This window comes from Equus asinus, chromosome 1, assembly GCF_041296235.1.
Source record: "Equus asinus isolate D_3611 breed Donkey chromosome 1, EquAss-T2T_v2, whole genome shotgun sequence".
Taxonomy (NCBI): Eukaryota; Metazoa; Chordata; class Mammalia; order Perissodactyla; family Equidae; genus Equus; species Equus asinus.
In genome coordinates this window covers 154,603,752-154,621,064 of record NC_091790.1, presented here as the reverse complement: position 1 = coordinate 154,621,064, position 17,313 = coordinate 154,603,752, and the positions used below count along the sequence as shown (strand labels likewise).

General features: G+C 38.9%; 2 protein-coding genes across 3 annotated transcripts in view; one reads left to right on the top strand and one right to left on the bottom strand.

Moving 5' to 3' along the window:
- Positions 1 to 17,313, bottom strand: part of MALSU1 (mitochondrial assembly of ribosomal large subunit 1) — a 72,441-nt gene that overhangs the window by 1,502 nt on the left and 53,626 nt on the right. The window contains exons 9-10 of the transcript XR_011503478.1: positions 8,718 to 8,920; positions 1,444 to 1,563 (exon numbers count right to left, since the gene is read on the bottom strand). The gene's annotated coding sequence lies outside the window, so the exon portion shown is untranslated. The remainder of the gene's footprint in view (positions 1 to 1,443; positions 1,564 to 8,717; positions 8,921 to 17,313) is intronic.
- IGF2BP3 (insulin like growth factor 2 mRNA binding protein 3) overlaps positions 1 to 17,313 on the top strand; it is a 136,956-nt gene that overhangs the window by 76,790 nt on the left and 42,853 nt on the right. The window lies entirely within an intron of this gene.

The window sequence follows — 17,313 nt, the reverse complement described above, 5'->3', positions numbered from 1 at the left end:
TTGAATTGTTTCTGGTTTTTGAGTACTACAAATAAAGGTGATATGAGCATTTATGTGTAGGTTTCTGTATGGGTGTATGCTTTTGTGGGGGTCCAGTTGGACCTCCAGAGTGGGTTTGAAGATTATTTTAAAGATTTTATTTTTCCTTTTTCTCCCCACAGCCCCCTGGTACATAGTTGTGTATTTTTAGTTGTGGGTCCTTCTAGTTGTGGCATGTGGGACACCACCTCAGCACGGTTTGATGAGCGGTGCCATGTCTGTGCCCAGGATCTGAACTGGCGAAACCCTGGGCCGCCGAAGCAGAGCGCGTGAACTTAACCACTCGGCCACGGGGCTGGTCCCCAAAGATTATTTTAAACTAAAGACATTTGAGATTCAACAGATGCAGAAAGAAGCTTGTTCAGAGCTTCCCTTATCTGACTAAAGGCAGACGTTTCTGGGAGTGAGACTGCTGTAAATACTCTCTCCAGGGGAGTTTTAAAAACAAACTTGTTAAAGGCCTAAAAAAAGATGGAGAAGACTGTTTGCTCCTTCACAAACAAGCATCACAAACTTTATCTCCCATTTGCTCTTTCTATGAAATCTTTCTCTCCTCTCTGTCTCCCCTATTAAGTTAGGCATATAAATCCTCATCTTTAGCTATTAGAGAGCCACTTCCTTTGTGTGCTCCCATATGCATATATGAATAAACTTTATTTTTTCTCCTGTTAATCTGTTGTCAGTTAAATTTCACAGGCCCCTTGATCACTGAACCTGTTGGTAGAGGAAAAAATTTTTCCTCCTAACACTTAGATTTCTCTTGGAATTCTAGGGGTGGAATAACTGCGTCATAAGGTAGGTATATGTTTGTTCTAAGAAACTGCCAAACTATTTTCCAAAGTAGTTTTACCATTTATGTTCCCACCAGCGTGGTATGAGAAGGCCAGTCCTGAAGTCTGCCACTCAGTGGTTTTAATACGTTCACTGAATCGTGGAATATCACACTGTGTAATTTTAGAATATTTTCATCACTCCAGAAAGCAACCCTGTACCATTAACACTCACGTCCCATTTTTCCCCTCTCCCCAGCCCCTGGCAACCACTGATCCACCTTCTGTCTCTATGGACTTGCCTATTCTGGACATTTTATATAAATGGAATCATACGAAATGTGGCCTTTGTGACTTGCTTCTTTCATTTAGTTTGTTTTCAAGATTCTTCCATGTTACAACGTGTATCAGTGCTTCCTCCTCCTCTTTTTTTTTTAAGGTAACTTTTTAGAGTAGCGTAGAATTATAAAAAAATTTGCAAAAACAGTACAGAGTTTCCATATACCTCACAGCCAGTCTCCCCTGTCATTAACATCTTACATTAGTATGGTACATTTATCACAGTTAATGAACCAACATTGTTGGGTCCTGGTTTATCATGAACTAAAGTCCATACTGTATTCAGATTTCTTACCTGATGTCCTTTATCTGTTCCTGGATCCCATCCAGGACACCACGTTACATTTACTTGTCATGCCTCCTTAGGCTCCTCTTGGCTGTTCTAGTTTCTTAGGCTCTCCTCATTTTTGATGACCTTGACAATTTTGAGGAATATTGATCAGATATTTTGTAGAATGTCCCTTAGTTGGGACTTGTCTGAAGTTTTTCTCACGATTAGACTGGATTTATGGGTTCTGGGGAGAAAGACCTCAGAGAGATAATGCCATTCCTATTACATCATATCAAAAGAGTACATACCAGCAACATGACTTAGCACTGTTGCTGTTAACCTTGATCACCTGGGTGAAATGGTGTGTTCAATTGCTTCACTGTAAGCCATTCCCCCTCCCAACCCCGCTTCCATACTGAACTCACTGGAAGAAAGTCACTGTGTCCAGCCCAAACTTAGGGAGCGGGGAGTTATGCTCTGCCTCCTTGAGGTCGGGGTGTCTGCATAAATTATTTGGAATTCTCCTCCATGGACATTTGTCTCTCCTCCCCCATTTTTTTCAATCTTTGGACTCATGGATTTTTATTTTGTATGTTGAGTTATAATCCAATATTAATTTACTCATATTGTTCCAGCTTTGGCTGTTGGAAGCTTTCAGTTGGCTCCTGTGTCCTGTGCTACCCACACCATTGTGTGTGTTTGTTTTTCTGTTGTGAGCACTTCCTTACTTTCTGGCACTACAAGATATTCCACAATCATCTCATACAATTCTTGCTCCAATCCTGGAATCAGCCATATCTCTAACGAGCCTTGGCTCCTTTTATTGTAGAATGGTATTACCAACCAGATCTGGGCACTAGGTATGTATGACCTTTGCTACTGGGATGTCATTGCTTATGGTTCTCTCAGCTGACAGAGGAAGGAAATGCATGTGTATATACTAACCTGGGTATATACAGGTCTATAAATATTTCTGTGTGTAACTATCTGCATCTGTATTAAGCTAAATATTACTAATACTTCATTCCTTTTGATTGCTAAGTTATATTCCGTTGTGTAGCCATACCACATTTTGTTTATTCATTGATCAGTTGATGGACATTTGGATGGTTTCGACTTTTTGAATATTCTGAATGAGGCTGGTATGAACATTTGTATACAAATTTTTGTGGGGCCTGTGTTCTCAGTTCCCTTCATAGAGATAGTAGAGCAATTCCTGATGGGATGGCTGAGTCAGATGGTAATCCTATGTTTAATATTTTGAGGAACTGCCAAACTGTTTTCTGAAGTGACTAGACCATTAGAGAATCCCACTCAATGAATGAGGGTTCCAATTTTTCCACACCGTTTCCATTACTTGTTACTGTCTGTCTTTATTTTAGCCATCCTGGAGGGTGTGATGATCGCATTGATGTTTCGATTTGCATTTCCCTAATAACTAAATGTTGAACTTTTTTTTTTTTTAATGTATGTATTTGCTACCCATTTATGTTTTTGGAAAAGTGTCATGTTTAAATCTTTTGAACATTCAAAAATTTGTTTATCGTTGAGTTTTGAGATTTCTGATATATATTCTGATACAAGCTTTTTTATAGATACATGTGTTGCAAATAATTGCTTCCAATCTGTGGCTTGTCTTTTCGTTTTCTTGAAAGTGTCTTTCAGAAAATATTGGAGACAATTCTCATTTTCTTATTGATTCGTATGAACTATATTATATGCTGATTCTTCAGCCATTAATATTAGTAGATCTTTATCTTAAAAAATGTTTCAAATTTTTAAAGCTTTCTAAAATAGATAGTTTCAAGTATGTACAAATGTAAAGAGAATAGTATAATGAATCACTCCATGAACCTATTACCCGACTTCAACAATTGGTTTATGGCCAATCTCATTTCCTCTCATTCCTCCCACCTCATCTGATAGTTTTGAATAAATGTCAGTAAATAATTTTATTGATAATTATTTCAGCCTGTATTTCTAAAAGACAAGGACTTTTAAAAACGTAACCAATATCATCACAGAAAAATTCTTATTACAAAATGTGAAGTCTATTCAGATATTGTAGTTGCCTCACATATTTTAAATATAATTTGTTTGCATCAGGATCCAAATAAGGTCCGTACTTTATAGTTGGTTGATTTCTCTTAAGCCTCTCAATCTTTGGATTCCCACTCCTTTTTTTTTTTCCTTGCCATTTGGTTGAAGAAACTGGACTTTTTTGTCCTGTCACATCGAGATTAACTGATTTCATCCTTGTAGTGTAGTTTTGTTTCTCAGTTCTCTATATTCCTGTGCATTAGTACTTAGATCTAGAGCAGTTATCTTAACCTTGGCTTCAGGTTATAATCACTTGGAGAGTTTCATAAAAAATTCTATGCAGGCTATATTCCAACTATTTAAATCAGCTCCCCGGGGTTAGGGCCCAGGCATCAGTATTTTAAGCCCCCAGATGATTCTGCTATGCTGCTGAGGTTGAAAACCACCAAGTGCTCGGTCATATTCAGATTCCCTCCTCCCTCCCTCCCCTCCCCCCTCTTTCTCTTTAAACAAGAATAATTCATAGGTGGTGGTACAGACTTCTATCCGGAAGCTCATATTTGGCTTTCTCTTTTTGCAATTTAGCAGCCATAGATTTTGAGAAATCCGTTATTTAAGGAAGAGAGGCAAAAGGGTGATTTTCCAATTTTATTATTCTTTCATTTATTAATTGAAACACTTTTATAAAGAGAAACTGTCCCAGCTATACTATTTGGTTACTGTGAGATTGAGTTCCTACGAGAAAGGCAAGATAAATGATTCTGTTTATTTGCCAGTTCTCAGTTCTCCAACGGTAACTGATACTTTTCTTTAAATACTTGACTTGATTGTATTAACACTGTGTTTCGGTCCATTTTTGTTAGCTTTACTGATAGTCAAATTGTCCTATTTTTAGCCAGTGGGAGCTTTTTCAAGTTGGCTCCTAAGTCCTTTTGACAATACACCTGTGGTCTTTAATAATAAGAAAGTAAAGAAGCTAGCATATAAATGACACCAATGTGAACTAAAGGTTGTTCTCATTTTTGTAAATACATCCTGCTTATGTAAAAAGCCAAACAAAAAGTCAGGGTGAAAATTTCCATTTACTAGGAGATTTAGTGGAGAACTTGCTGAACGTGCTATATTTTTTGGCTGTACATGTGTGGTTATTAACATAAATGGGAGGATACCATCAGTGCTGGTTTGCACGCTAGTTTTTAGTACCTGCTAGGTGTCTGGTAGAGATCCATTCCTGGCTAGTCTTTTTTAATGGCTGTATAATTGGAAAAGACTAATTTATGTATCTTTTATTGGGAGTATACATTGTTTCCAGTTTCTCATTCTTAGAAATACAGCCTCCTTTTTTTAATGACTTTATTGAGGTATAATCCACATATCATACATTTCAGCTATTTAAAGTGTACAATTTAATGGTTTTTAGTATATTCACAGATATGTGCAACTATCACCACAGTTAATTTTAGAATATTTCCATCACCTCAAAAAGAGATCCTGTACTCCTTAAATATCACTTCTGTGTCTGCCCCAACCCCCTCAGCCCTAAGCAACCACTAGTCTTTCTGTCTCTCTAGATATGCCTAATCTGGGCTTTTCATAAAAATACAATCATTGTAGTCTTTGCGCCTGGCTTCTTTCACTTAGCAAAATGTTTTCAGTGCTCCCCCATGTTGTAGTTTGTATCTGTACTTCATTCCTTTTCATTGCTGAATAATACTCCATTGTATGGATATACCAGGTTTTGTTTACCCATTCGTCTGGTGATGGACATTTGGGTTTCTACTTTTCTGACTATTGTGAATAATGCTGCTGTGAACATTCTTGTACAATTTTTGTGCGTGTTTGCATTTCTCTTGGATATATAACTAGTAGTGGAATTGCTGAGTCTCAGGGTAACTCTGTTTAAGGTTTTTAGGAAATGCCAAAATGTTTTCCAGAGTGGCTGTATGATTTTCCGTTCTTACCAGTAGTATATGAGAGTTCCAGTTTTTCCATATGCTTTGTCAACACTTGTTGTATCTGACTTTTTGATTGTAGCCATCCTAGTGGGTGTAAAGTGATATCTCATTGTGGTTTTGGTTTGCTTTTCCCTGATGACTAATGATGCACGTCAAGCATCTATTGGCAATTTGTATATCTTTGGAGGACTGTCTATTCACAGTCTGCCCATTTTTCAGTTTGGTTATTTGTCTTTATTATTGAGTCATAAGAGTTCTTTATATATTCTAGATACAAGTCCCTTATCAGATATATGATTTGCATGTTAGCCTTCATGTAAACATGTAAATCCATCAGCTCACCTGTCCTAATTTTTCCTCTACACGTCCATCAATGTTCATTGTATGTCTGTGAATAACTAGTATCAAAGACTTGTTTATCCAAATGATCAAAGTACTTATGTTGTTTCCACACATGGCTTGGCTTAAGGAAAATTAGTGAGTTTGTTATGGAGTTCTAGAATTTTGATCTTTATACTTGTCTGAGCTGTCTCTAATGAATGGGGCCATTTTCATCTCACTGTAGAGGATATAATATAACAATTGTATGAAAAGTGGGAGGGTAATTATTAGGGTGGCAGATGATGGTTGTGATTTTGTATTTAGTTGCACTTTTGGTTGTGATTGAATTCTGACAGATATAGTGCTTGAGGTTTTTTTTTATTTTAGAAAAATTGCTTAAATTAAAATTTTGTTTTTGTCTATACAATATAAAAAATGAGAGAACATTTTTCTTATGGCATAGTTGAAGTTTTGGGAAACTTAATCTTTGAGAAAATCACATTTTTGTGAGATGTGTGGTGAGATCAACACTGTTCTCTGCAATACAGAAAAGTAGCTTTTTTGTGTACCTGTTCTTCTTGTATTCAGAGATAATGACTTATGTAGTGCCCTTACATAGTGAAATTTTAATGAATGGGGTGAAGTTGACACCTTTGCCCAAGGATTATTGAAATTGTTGAGAAATACTGATATTAATTTGTAACTTTGACTTTTGAAGTAGATTTCAGAAATCAGCCATCACTTTAATGAGTATGAAGAACTTTTATTTTTATATTTTCTCTACTTATATATAAGCATATACAAGTAGAGAGTATATAATGAATCTGCCTGTACCTGTCAACCAGATAGAACATTTATTGACTTTCTGTCCTTCATGTTGGTCTGAAGGCTTTTGAAGAATCATTTTACATTCAAGATGGTGACCTTCTGAGAAACGCATGGTATAGCATAATAAGCACTGGCTTTAGTCACAGGGCATCTGAATCCTGACTCCCCATGTCCTTAGTGTCTGACTGGCCAAGTGGCCTTTCCTCTGAGATGCTCAGTTTTTGCATCTTGAAAACAGGTTTAATACCTACCTCTGAAGGTTCTCTGGATGATTAAATGGGCTGATGTATGTGAAGAATCGGAAGAGTGTTTGGTGCTTAATTATTGTGTGTGTACATAGAGCTGCCAGAGATGGGCTCTCTGTTGTGTTGGATTTCCAAAGTCTGCAACTGTGTGCTAAGGCCTATTCTAGACAGAGCAGTGAGATAAAGAGTCTAATTCCAGCACGGATAGATGAATTGCCTATTAAAGTGCAGTAAACACAAGCCCCTGATTGTTAAGTCCAAGGTGCTTACAGTGGGGATAGGGGGATGTATTAGTTTCATAAGGCTGCCATAAAAAATCCCATAAACTGGGAGGATTAAAGCAACATAAACTTATTCTCACAGTTCTGGAGGCTAGCAGTCCGAAATCAAGGTGCTGGCAAGCCTCTCTCCTGGTTGCCAGCGGTCTTTGTGTGCCTTGGTTTGTAGATGCATGCTCCAATCTCTGCCTAGGTAGTCACATTGAGTTCTCCCTCTTGTCTCTGTGCCCAAATTTCCCTCCTCTTATGAGGATACCAGTCATTGGATTACAGCCAAATTCACAGGTACTAGAGGATGTGAATTTTTAAAGGACACTATTTAACCCAGTACAGGAGGTTAACCAAGACTGGGAGTGATCAGGGATCCATTCTAGAAGGTAATAAGACCTAAAATGTGTTCCTTTTTAAAGGTGCTTACTTAAGGAATTAGTTAGGAGCAGATGAGAGATGAAGTTGGAGAGCAATACTTGATAATAGTCTTAAACCATATTAAATTATATGGATTTTTTTGCCCTAAGAGCCATGGGAAACCTCAAGGGTTTTAAAATCAAAATTCACATAGTACAGTGGGTTTTTGTTGTATTCATGGCTGAACATTAATTTTGAAATAGGCTTTCTATATTTGAGGAAATTACCAGGTTATGAATCCTCCACCCTATTTTAGAAATTGGCGATGAGATTTCCAGCCTGCCCTACTGCTAGGATGGGGAGAGCTGACCACAGCTTGGCTTCTCAGATACGCTTGTATAAGACTTTGATTCGGTTGTGAGCAATAACAGAGACATGGAGTTGCCATGTGGATTGCAAGTCTGTGGATGTATGTTTTGAAGTGACCAAGTGGAAGCCGCAAGAGCATAGTTTCCAAACCAAGTCTGCGCTGGGAGTGGAGAGCTGTAGACAGGACTCTGGGAATCCCTGCAGTTGGAGATGGAAGCAGCATGGGGAGGAGGAGTTGGAAGATTAGAAAAATTGAGATTTGGTGGTGGGTGGGGGTGGTGGGCATCCTTAAAAACCTCAGGTGAACTTGGTTGGTGAGTAAATAGAGCCTCAAAGAGGTGACCTTGCTGTTTTATAGACTTGATTTCCAAAAAAGTTTGCAGTTAACTAAATTATCTTCCTCTAATTATAACTTTTCCTTGACTATTGATGGACATTTGTTACTTATTAAAAGCTTTAAAATTACTTGAGCATGCCTACCTACTTCCAGTCCCTATTCATCAGTAATAGGTACTATCCGAATTAGTACTCACATGTTTTCTAAACAGCTTGAAGTATGATCATGTTACAATCTGAGGGGTTGGATCTGGGTGAAATGCTTGTGCAATAGAATTTGGGGCCTAACGTCATACTCAAGGGCTTAATTAGCAGTTTTTAAGTATAGCAAACACATGGCTGAGCTCCCAGTGATGCCTTGATCTTACAGACACCCTACCAGAGACTGAGAGCAGTGGTGGGTGTGTGGAATTTCTGGTTTGCCTTGTAGACCCTTCTGCCCCACTTGACCAATAAATTTCAGAAGGGGGCAATTACAGGGACATTTGTATGGGCACTTTTGTTGCTAGCTTGGCCGTATCATGATGATTTGTCCACCCCACTGTTTAAAAGCAACTAACTTCTTATGAAATACATACCTGTCATAGGAAACAAATAGCAATGGAGGGAGCGATTCCACTCGACTTCTGTCCCCAGTCTGCTTTGCTCTAGCACTCTTGGCAGTGTTCAGGTCTGCTGCAGTGGGTTGGTGTCATAAGCATTGTTCCTTCCTCTGCCCAGTCCCCAAATATGTCATGCATTTGGCTCTGTGTTTCATTCAGTTGTTTCGCTGGTGAGAGCCCTAAGAATGGGAGAGGAGAACACTATTTTCTTGGCATTACTTTTTTTTGGTGAGGAAGATGGGCCCTGAGCTAACATCTGTGCCAATCTTCCTCTATTTTGTATGTGGGATGCTGCCACAGCATGGCTTGATGAATGGTGTGTAGGTCCATGCCTGGGATCTGAACCTGCAAACCCCGGGCTGCCGAAGTGGAGCACATGAACTTAACTGCTGTGCACCGGGCTGGCCCCTTCACATTACTGTTTTTGGAAACAATTTAAATACTACTATCATCCAGTTCGATGATGTTCTTATTTTTTTTCCTGATTGTAAAATTACGTGTTCATTGTAGAAAATTTGGAAAGTGACAAGGAAAGAAGAAAGTCTTGCTCCCAGTGGCAATACTGTTATATGACTCATAGCTCAATCTAGTATGATAGGCTTTTTTCAACATGGTTGAGTCATATTGGATGTATAAGTGTATATTCTGTTATGTCTTAAACATTTTTCTTTTCTTTTTTTTTTTTTTTTTTTTGAGGAAGATTAGCCCTGAGCTCACTGCTGCCAATCCTCTTTTTGCTGAGGAAGGCTGGCCCTGAGCTAACATGCATGCCCATCTTCCTCTACTTTATATGTGGGACGCCTACCACAGCATGGTGTGCCAAGCAGTGCCATGTCCGCACCCAGGATCTGAACCAGGGAACCCCGGGCCACTGAAGCAGAATGTGTGCACTTAACCACTGAGCAACCAGGCCGGCCCCACATTTTTCTTTTTTTAATTGAGCTATAATTCACATACTGTAAAATTCACCCTTTTAAAGTGTACAATTCAGTGTTTTTTTGGGTATATTCACAAGGTTAGGAACCATCACCACTATCTAATTCTAGAACATTTTTATTATCCCAAAAAGTAACCCCATAGCTGTTAACAGTCACTGCCTTTCCTCCTCTCCAGCCTCTTCCTAGCCCCTGGCAAACACTAATGTACTTTATGTCTCTATGGATTTGCTTATTCTGGATATTTCATATAAATGGAATTATATAATATGTGGCCTCTTTCACTTCGCATAATGTTTTCAAGGTGCATCCATATTGTAGTATGTACTTCATTCCTTTTTACAGCCAATAATATTCTGTTGTATGAATATACCATATATTGTTTATCCATTCATCAGTTCCAGGTATTTTATTATAAGGTCCCATAGAGCCCAGTAGAATAACCAATACACATCTGAAGGACTGATTTTTATGGGAAATATTCTTATCAATATTGACTTTGGAACCAACTTCTTTCTTCTCCTTCTCTAGCTGTTTTTTATTTTTCATTTTTAAATAAACTTTAAACAGGGGCAGTGGATAAAATGCCAGCGTCTGGGATGGTCTGCTACCACTTTTGGGGGCCACTTATTCTTGGATATTCTTTACCTCGTTTATATGTCACTTTTTAGTCAGTGCCTTTTCCCGGAATTATGTTGGAATCATAATTAGGCTTTTGAACTGTTGTCTTTCTCCTTTCCTCTAGCAGTTTGTAGCTGTTTGGAGTGATGTCCCTGCCTTTCTGCTAAAGGAGTAAGTTAGTGAATGATTGAAACCGGTGTTTGCTTCCGGGATTCCCTAGTCTTCCATTTTTTGGTTTAGGGCTGAGGCCTGGAAGGAGGACCAGGCAGTCATTACTCTCCTGCTCTCTGCTGGGCTCTCCCCAGACTCTGTGGCATGTTGTGGGTAGGCCACAGAAGGCTTAGTGTTCAAGGTTTGGGGGAGGCTGTGACTGAGGGGACTGAAGAAAAGATAGCAGGTTAATAGCTGGCACTGTGGAATCCTGCGTGGCAATTAAGAAGAATAAGCTAGGTTTGTATTTACCAACATGGATTGGCCACCAAGAATATAGATTGGGGGGCAGGGGAGCAAGATGAGTAATATACTTAATTAAGTTACTTAAAATCTGCCTCAGTTTATTCATCTGCAAAATGGGGATAATAGCCATATTCTGAGGAGTAAGTATATGTAAAATGGTTAGAGCAGTAATGAATATGTTTTATGAAAATTCAAAATATTCCTCTTCCATGGGTATATGTGACTATTTAAGCATACAAACATACTTTTTTAAAAACTTGAGCTAAAATTCACATAACTCTAAAATTAACCATTTTAAAATGTGTAATTCAGTAGATTTTAGCCTATTGACAAGGTTTTACAACCATCACTACTAATTCCAGAATGTTTTCATCACCCCCAAGAGAATCCTCCTACTTATTAGTAGTCACTCCACATCCCCCTTCCTCCAGCCACCACTAATCTACTGTGTCTGTACGGATTTACCTATTCTGATAAATGGAATCATACAGTATGTGACCTTTTATGTCTGATTTATTTTACTTAGCATGATGTTTTTGAGGTTCATCCACGCTGTAGCAAGTATCAGTACTAAATTCCTTCTTATATCTGAATACTACTCCATTGTATGTACATACCACATTGTGTTTATCCATTGGGTTGCTTCTGCCTTTTGGCGATTGTGGATGCTGCTGCTGTGAGCATAGCTGTACAGATACCCCTTCAAGTCCCTGCTCTCAGTTCTTCTGGGCATATACTCAGGAGTGGAATTGTTGGATCATATGGCCACTCTATTTTTAGTTTTTTTGAGGAACTGCCGTATTTTCCGTAGAGGCTGCACTGTTGTACATTCCTCACAGCAATGTATGAGGGTTCCAGTTTTTCCACATCCTTGCCAAGACTTATTTTCCTTTAAAAAAAAATAGTTATAGCTGTTCTAGTGGGTGTGGAGTGATATCTCATTGTGGTTTTGATTTGCATTTCCTTAATGACTAATGATGAGCATCTTTTCATGTGACACATGTACTTCTAAAAACATCTGGGCGCAATCCACCAAACTGATGGTGGTTTCTTGTAGGGTTTGGGGGAAGTAACTGGTTTGGAAGCAGGTGGTCAAAAGGGACCCTAACTTTCTATTATTTGGAGTGGTTTTACAAGTATTTCTGTTAGTAAAATATAGAACAAGTTAGTGCTGGTTAATACCCTCATCTGATTGAGGTAGTTAGAAGTACAGTACAGTATGGAGCACCTGGAACGTGGGCTTACTGACCCTGGGAGTGATCAAGTTCTTTGCCTACCAAAGGATGGCTTGGATCTTCCAGCACAGTAAGGATTGAACTGTTGTCAGTCTGTATCATAGTCTTTTATTTTAATTGTATGAGGCAACTTAGTTGACCAAATGGTTAAGAGGGTGGGCCCTGGAATCTGATAGCTGGGATTTGAATCATTTCTCCATCACTGAACTGTCTGTCCAAGCTCAAACACTGTTAACTTCCCCAGGCTGTAGCTTACCCATCTGTAAAATGGGTTGTCAACTCATGGGATTGTGTGGATTAAATGAGTTAAAATATGTAAAACATTTGGGACAGTGCTGCTACTAGAATGCCCCCAAATATTGTCACCCATGACTCACTCCTGAAAGAAGGCCAGTGTGAGTGGAGAGGAGGGAGGGGCATGAGAGGACAAGCGGGCACACAGGCCTTCAGGGCACTTGGTAGGGGTTTCGGATGATATCCCAAATACAAAGGGAAGCTCTTAACGTGTACAGTAGGGTGTGAGTTGATTAGCTCAGCTTTAAAAAATCAGTCCAGCTTAGCACTGTCCAAAAGAAAGATAATGCAGGCCACTTATGCAATATAAAATTTTCTAGTAGTGGGGCCAGCCCTGTTGCCTAGTGGTTAGGTTCTCGCGCTCCGCTGTGGCGGCCCAGGGTTTTGCCGGTTCACATCCTGGGCACAGACATGGCACTGCCCGTCAGGCCATGCTGAGGCGGTGTCCCACATGCTGCAACTAGAAGGATCCACAACTAAAATATACCACTATGTACTGGGGGGGTTTGGGGAGAAAAAGCAGAAAAAAATAAAAAGATTAGCACCTGAGCTAACAACTGTTGCCAATCTTTAAAAAAAATAATTTTCTAGTAGCCACATTAATGTGGGGAAAAAAGGGTGAATATTTAACATTTTACTTAACCTAATATATCTAAAGTATTACAATTTTAACATGTAATTAATATTTTAAAAAGTGAGATTTTATGTTTTTTTATGTCTTCAAAATCTGGTGTGTGTTTTACGTGTAAGCACATCTCAGATGCCCATCAGCCACATGTAACCAGTGGCTAACACACTGGACAATGCAAGTCTAGCTGTTATGAGAAAAACATTTGGAAGCAAAAATGAATATAGGGAGACAACTTAGGATTGTGTTGCATCAGTCCAGAGAGAGAGATGGTGGAAGCTTGGTCTAGAATGGTGGCTGAAGAGAGCAGCTGGTAGGCCCGGAGCTATATGTAGGAGGTAGCATTATATGGGTGGACTTTTCTTGGTGAGCTTCAGTGGGGCGAAGGTGAAATTATCGAGGTTGAATGCAAGGTTTCTGGCATACATAACTGTAGTTGGTGTTACCATTTATCATAAAAGGCAGTAGCAGAAGAGAAATGGACACAACATTGGGCTTGGGTATAGTTGTCAGATCTCAAGCATTGCCTGAATAATGTCCCTCCTGGCTGGAGCTCCTGGTGCTCATCTTCCTCTCTGACTGTGAGGTCTGTGTGAGTAGATGGTAACTTGAACTGTTCTCTCTTTTGGTGGCTCTGATCTCGTGGTTTTAATTGTCTAAATTATTGTCTCCTTCCCATGTTAGAGGATCTAACTTGTGAAAGTTGAGGGTGACTAGAGAGTTGTGTGGCTTTGCTCTATGCGTCTCCAACACTGGACCGTCCATGTGGTATGCTGGAGGCTGAGATTCCCTCTGGGTTTTGTCAGTGATGAAGATGATGTGCAACGTGGCTTGTGAGCTTGTCAATGATCTGGTCTGTGTATGCTGGCCTTCTCAAGTTGAAAGTCATTTTCAGAGTTTGGTGAGAGGGAATGGTTTGAATATTATCCAAATAATTATGATGGTAACATTTCAGAGAAACCTACATTAAAGTGGTTATTTCTTTAAATTATTTTGTATTTGAATTTTGTACCACTATTTATTAGAAATGCTTATTGGGACCTGTGAGATAGGGTTGTTCTTTGTTCGTTTATTAATATAGCTAGTCTTCTCATAGATAGATGTAAAAGACCAGAGTTCCAGGAATGATTTTATCCGTATCGGGCAACAAGTGGTTCCAGTTTCTATAGAATGTGTTGAGCTGTATTTGAAGGAAGTGCCCTCCGACTCCACATCCCTGGCTCTGCAAAGCTGATTCTGTGGAGGCTTTTCTCCTGCTTTTCTGAAATGAATGGTGAAAATGATTTCTTTCTGGTAACCCCTCTCCAAAGTCTAGGTCTGGTTTTGGTATTTGGTATTTGTGTGTGTGTGTGTGTGTGTGTGTGTGTGTGTGTATTTTGGCAAAGCTGTGTGTTGGAGCAAGAGCGCGTTAAATACCCTGCTTTGATTTTTAGTTTAATTTTGCTGTGGTCTTTATAATGCTTGTGACTTTCCTCTTCTACATCTTTTTTATATGAATTCATGATAAATACCTGTTCGCTTATTTCACTATGGACTTTTAAAGGAACCTGGAATTAGTTTCCTTTGCTCTTAGGACAAAAACTATTTTGTGACTTATTTTTAACCCCTTATTTGTTTTTTTTAACTTCACTGAGCTGAACATTGAGTTCACAGGTAACTAAGACATAGTCTGTTCCCTTATGCAGTTTAGAGGCTAGTGCAGCTCTGTGTGGAGGAGCCACACTGAAGGGGGTGGGGTGGGGGGCATTTCCAGAGGCACTTTCAGAATATGATTGGCACACAGACTAATGCCCAGCACTGTCCCATCGTCTTCTGAAATGCATAAGGCAAATAAGCAGAACTTGGACTCTATGGTTGTATAGTAAATTATCTTAAGCTTGGAAGCCAGTGTATCTATTAGGAATAGATTACTTGTGACACATCTGACAAATAATCACATGACTGTGGTTAATAATCACTAGTCTAGTGGGAGAATAAAGATTGGTGAGGAGATTATAAAATGCCATTGCTTTCATTTCCAAGATTAGGTCAACTCAGGTGCTGTGGAAACAGGGGTGCTTTACCCAGTCCTGAGGGTGTGACTGGAACATAGGTGGGGGGGAAATATATTGAAGACTATGGAAGAGGTAGGCAGTGCCAGGTCATTGATGACCTTCTACACCAGGTTGAAGTTAGGACAATTTCTGTCGGCATTGTTGAAGCCATTGAAGAGCAGTAACTTCTAGCAGGAGAAAATAGTCATGGATGGTGGGCTGGAGGCAAGAATGCCCATCAGACCCTTGATTCACATACTTCAGAGGTGATGGGACCTGAGCGGTGGGTATAAAGAATAATGAATACTTTGAATGAATAAAGGGTAATGAGTTACTCCATGCCCCCAGGGGATCAGCTGAAACACAGCTAGTTTTGTTGGGGGATAGCAGAGGGGCGCTCATGGCAGAGAAAATCTGATTGTGTGTGAGGTATGAAGATAGTTTTTCAACTATCTTTATTTCAGTGGTCTATGTATGAATGAACTGGACAGTACTAGATTGAAGAGGGGCATGAAGAAACTTATCTCGATTATGGTGATGGTTTCATGAGTGTTTACCTAATGGCAAAACTCATGAAATTTTGTGCAGTTTATTGTACTTCAATAATACTTCCAGGTTTTGAAAAAAAACTAGGTCATCATTTGGTAATATTGCTCTTAATTATTTTTAACAGCTTTATGGAGATTTATTATTTATTCACCTACCATACAATTAATCTATTTAAAGTGTATTAAGAGATATGTGCAACCATCACCACAGTCCATTTTAGGACATCTTTATCACCTTGAAAAGAAATCTTTAGCTATTGGCCTCCATTCTCCCACTGTGAGAAGCCCTATGCAACCACTAATTTACTTTCTGTCTTGCTAGAGTTCCCTATTCTGGACATTTCATATGAATGGAATCATGTAACTTACGGTCTTTTATGACTGGCTTCTTTCACTTGGCGTGCTGTTTTCAAGGTTCATCCATGTTGTAGCAATGTATCATGACCTCATTCCTTTTTATGCCCACATAATATTCCATTGTATGGCTGGACTACATTTTGTCTATCCATTCATCAGTCAATGGGCATTTAGATTGTTTCCACGTTAGGCTATTATGAACGATCTTAATTCCTTATTGCTATGTTAAGGAAAGTGATAATCTTTGCATTTATCATGTGATTCTTTCTTTGCTGTTTCTACATTTGGATGAACATTTTTTTTAAAAATGCTGAACACTGGAGATTGTTTTAAGTCCTGACTATTATAACAAAGGGGAATTCCACCAAGCCATTTCCTCTGAGGCTTTGATTTGCTCTGATAACTTCTTTCCCCTCCAGTTGGAATTTCAACTTATCTAAGCATAGAGAAATGTTTCCTTCCCAGCTTGAGTAAAATAAATTCATTTAGGAATGAGAATTTTGGTTTTGTTAACAGATTTGTGGAAATGTTGGAAATGTGCATTTTTTTTTAATTTTTATTTTTTACCTTTAAACAAGGCTGTTTAAAAGAAGCGTTTGTGCTTGAGAGAGATGAGAGGGCTAGAAAATACAAGATGTTCTAGGAACTGAGAGGAGACGAGAACCTAGGGGTGGGTGGTTTATGTGACAGATAACAGGAACGTTTGTCTTATCTTCCTAGTTAATGAAGGATGAGTCAAAACATCAGAACTTATCGAGAGTAAATTGTATTTCCTCTTTGAGACTTCAGTGGGTTGGAGTGGCATGATACAATTTGGTAGCCCTGCTTGACATAGCACATCCAGACAGACGCCTGCCTGATAGATGGAAGGAAGACTGGCTACCACAGCGTTGCTCCATCGCTGGGGGTTGGAAACCCTTTCGGGATTTGGGAGTCTGACTGGGCTACTGACAGGCCTTCCCCCATCTCTCACTTGTGATTACCCCCAAAACTTGTATAAAACTTGGATTTAAGATATCAAAGACCCATTGAAATCCATCTGTGGTGTCTGGGTAAAACCCCCTAAGTTGTGTGAATGACTTATTCTCAACTAGGTACCAAGATTGATGCTGGACCTATTTCTCTTAAGGATTATAGTTATTTTTGCTTTTAGAGTCAGGTTTATTAAAGTATAATCTACATGTAATAAAATCCACCATTTTCACTGTATAGGATTATAATTTCTAATTACTTTTCTAGAGATTTTATAGACGGGATAGTTGACAACCAGTAGCATTTATTATTACCTAGGAATAGAACGTTTAACTCTGCAAGCAATTTTGTTTTGAACATATTAAACTTTATACAAATATGCAGTTAAAATTCTGTGCATTTTCTCAATTTTTTAAGTTAATTTACTTGTATCATTTATGTCTGTATGTAGTATATATATTTCCATATAAATATGTGGATATTTGTGTGTGTG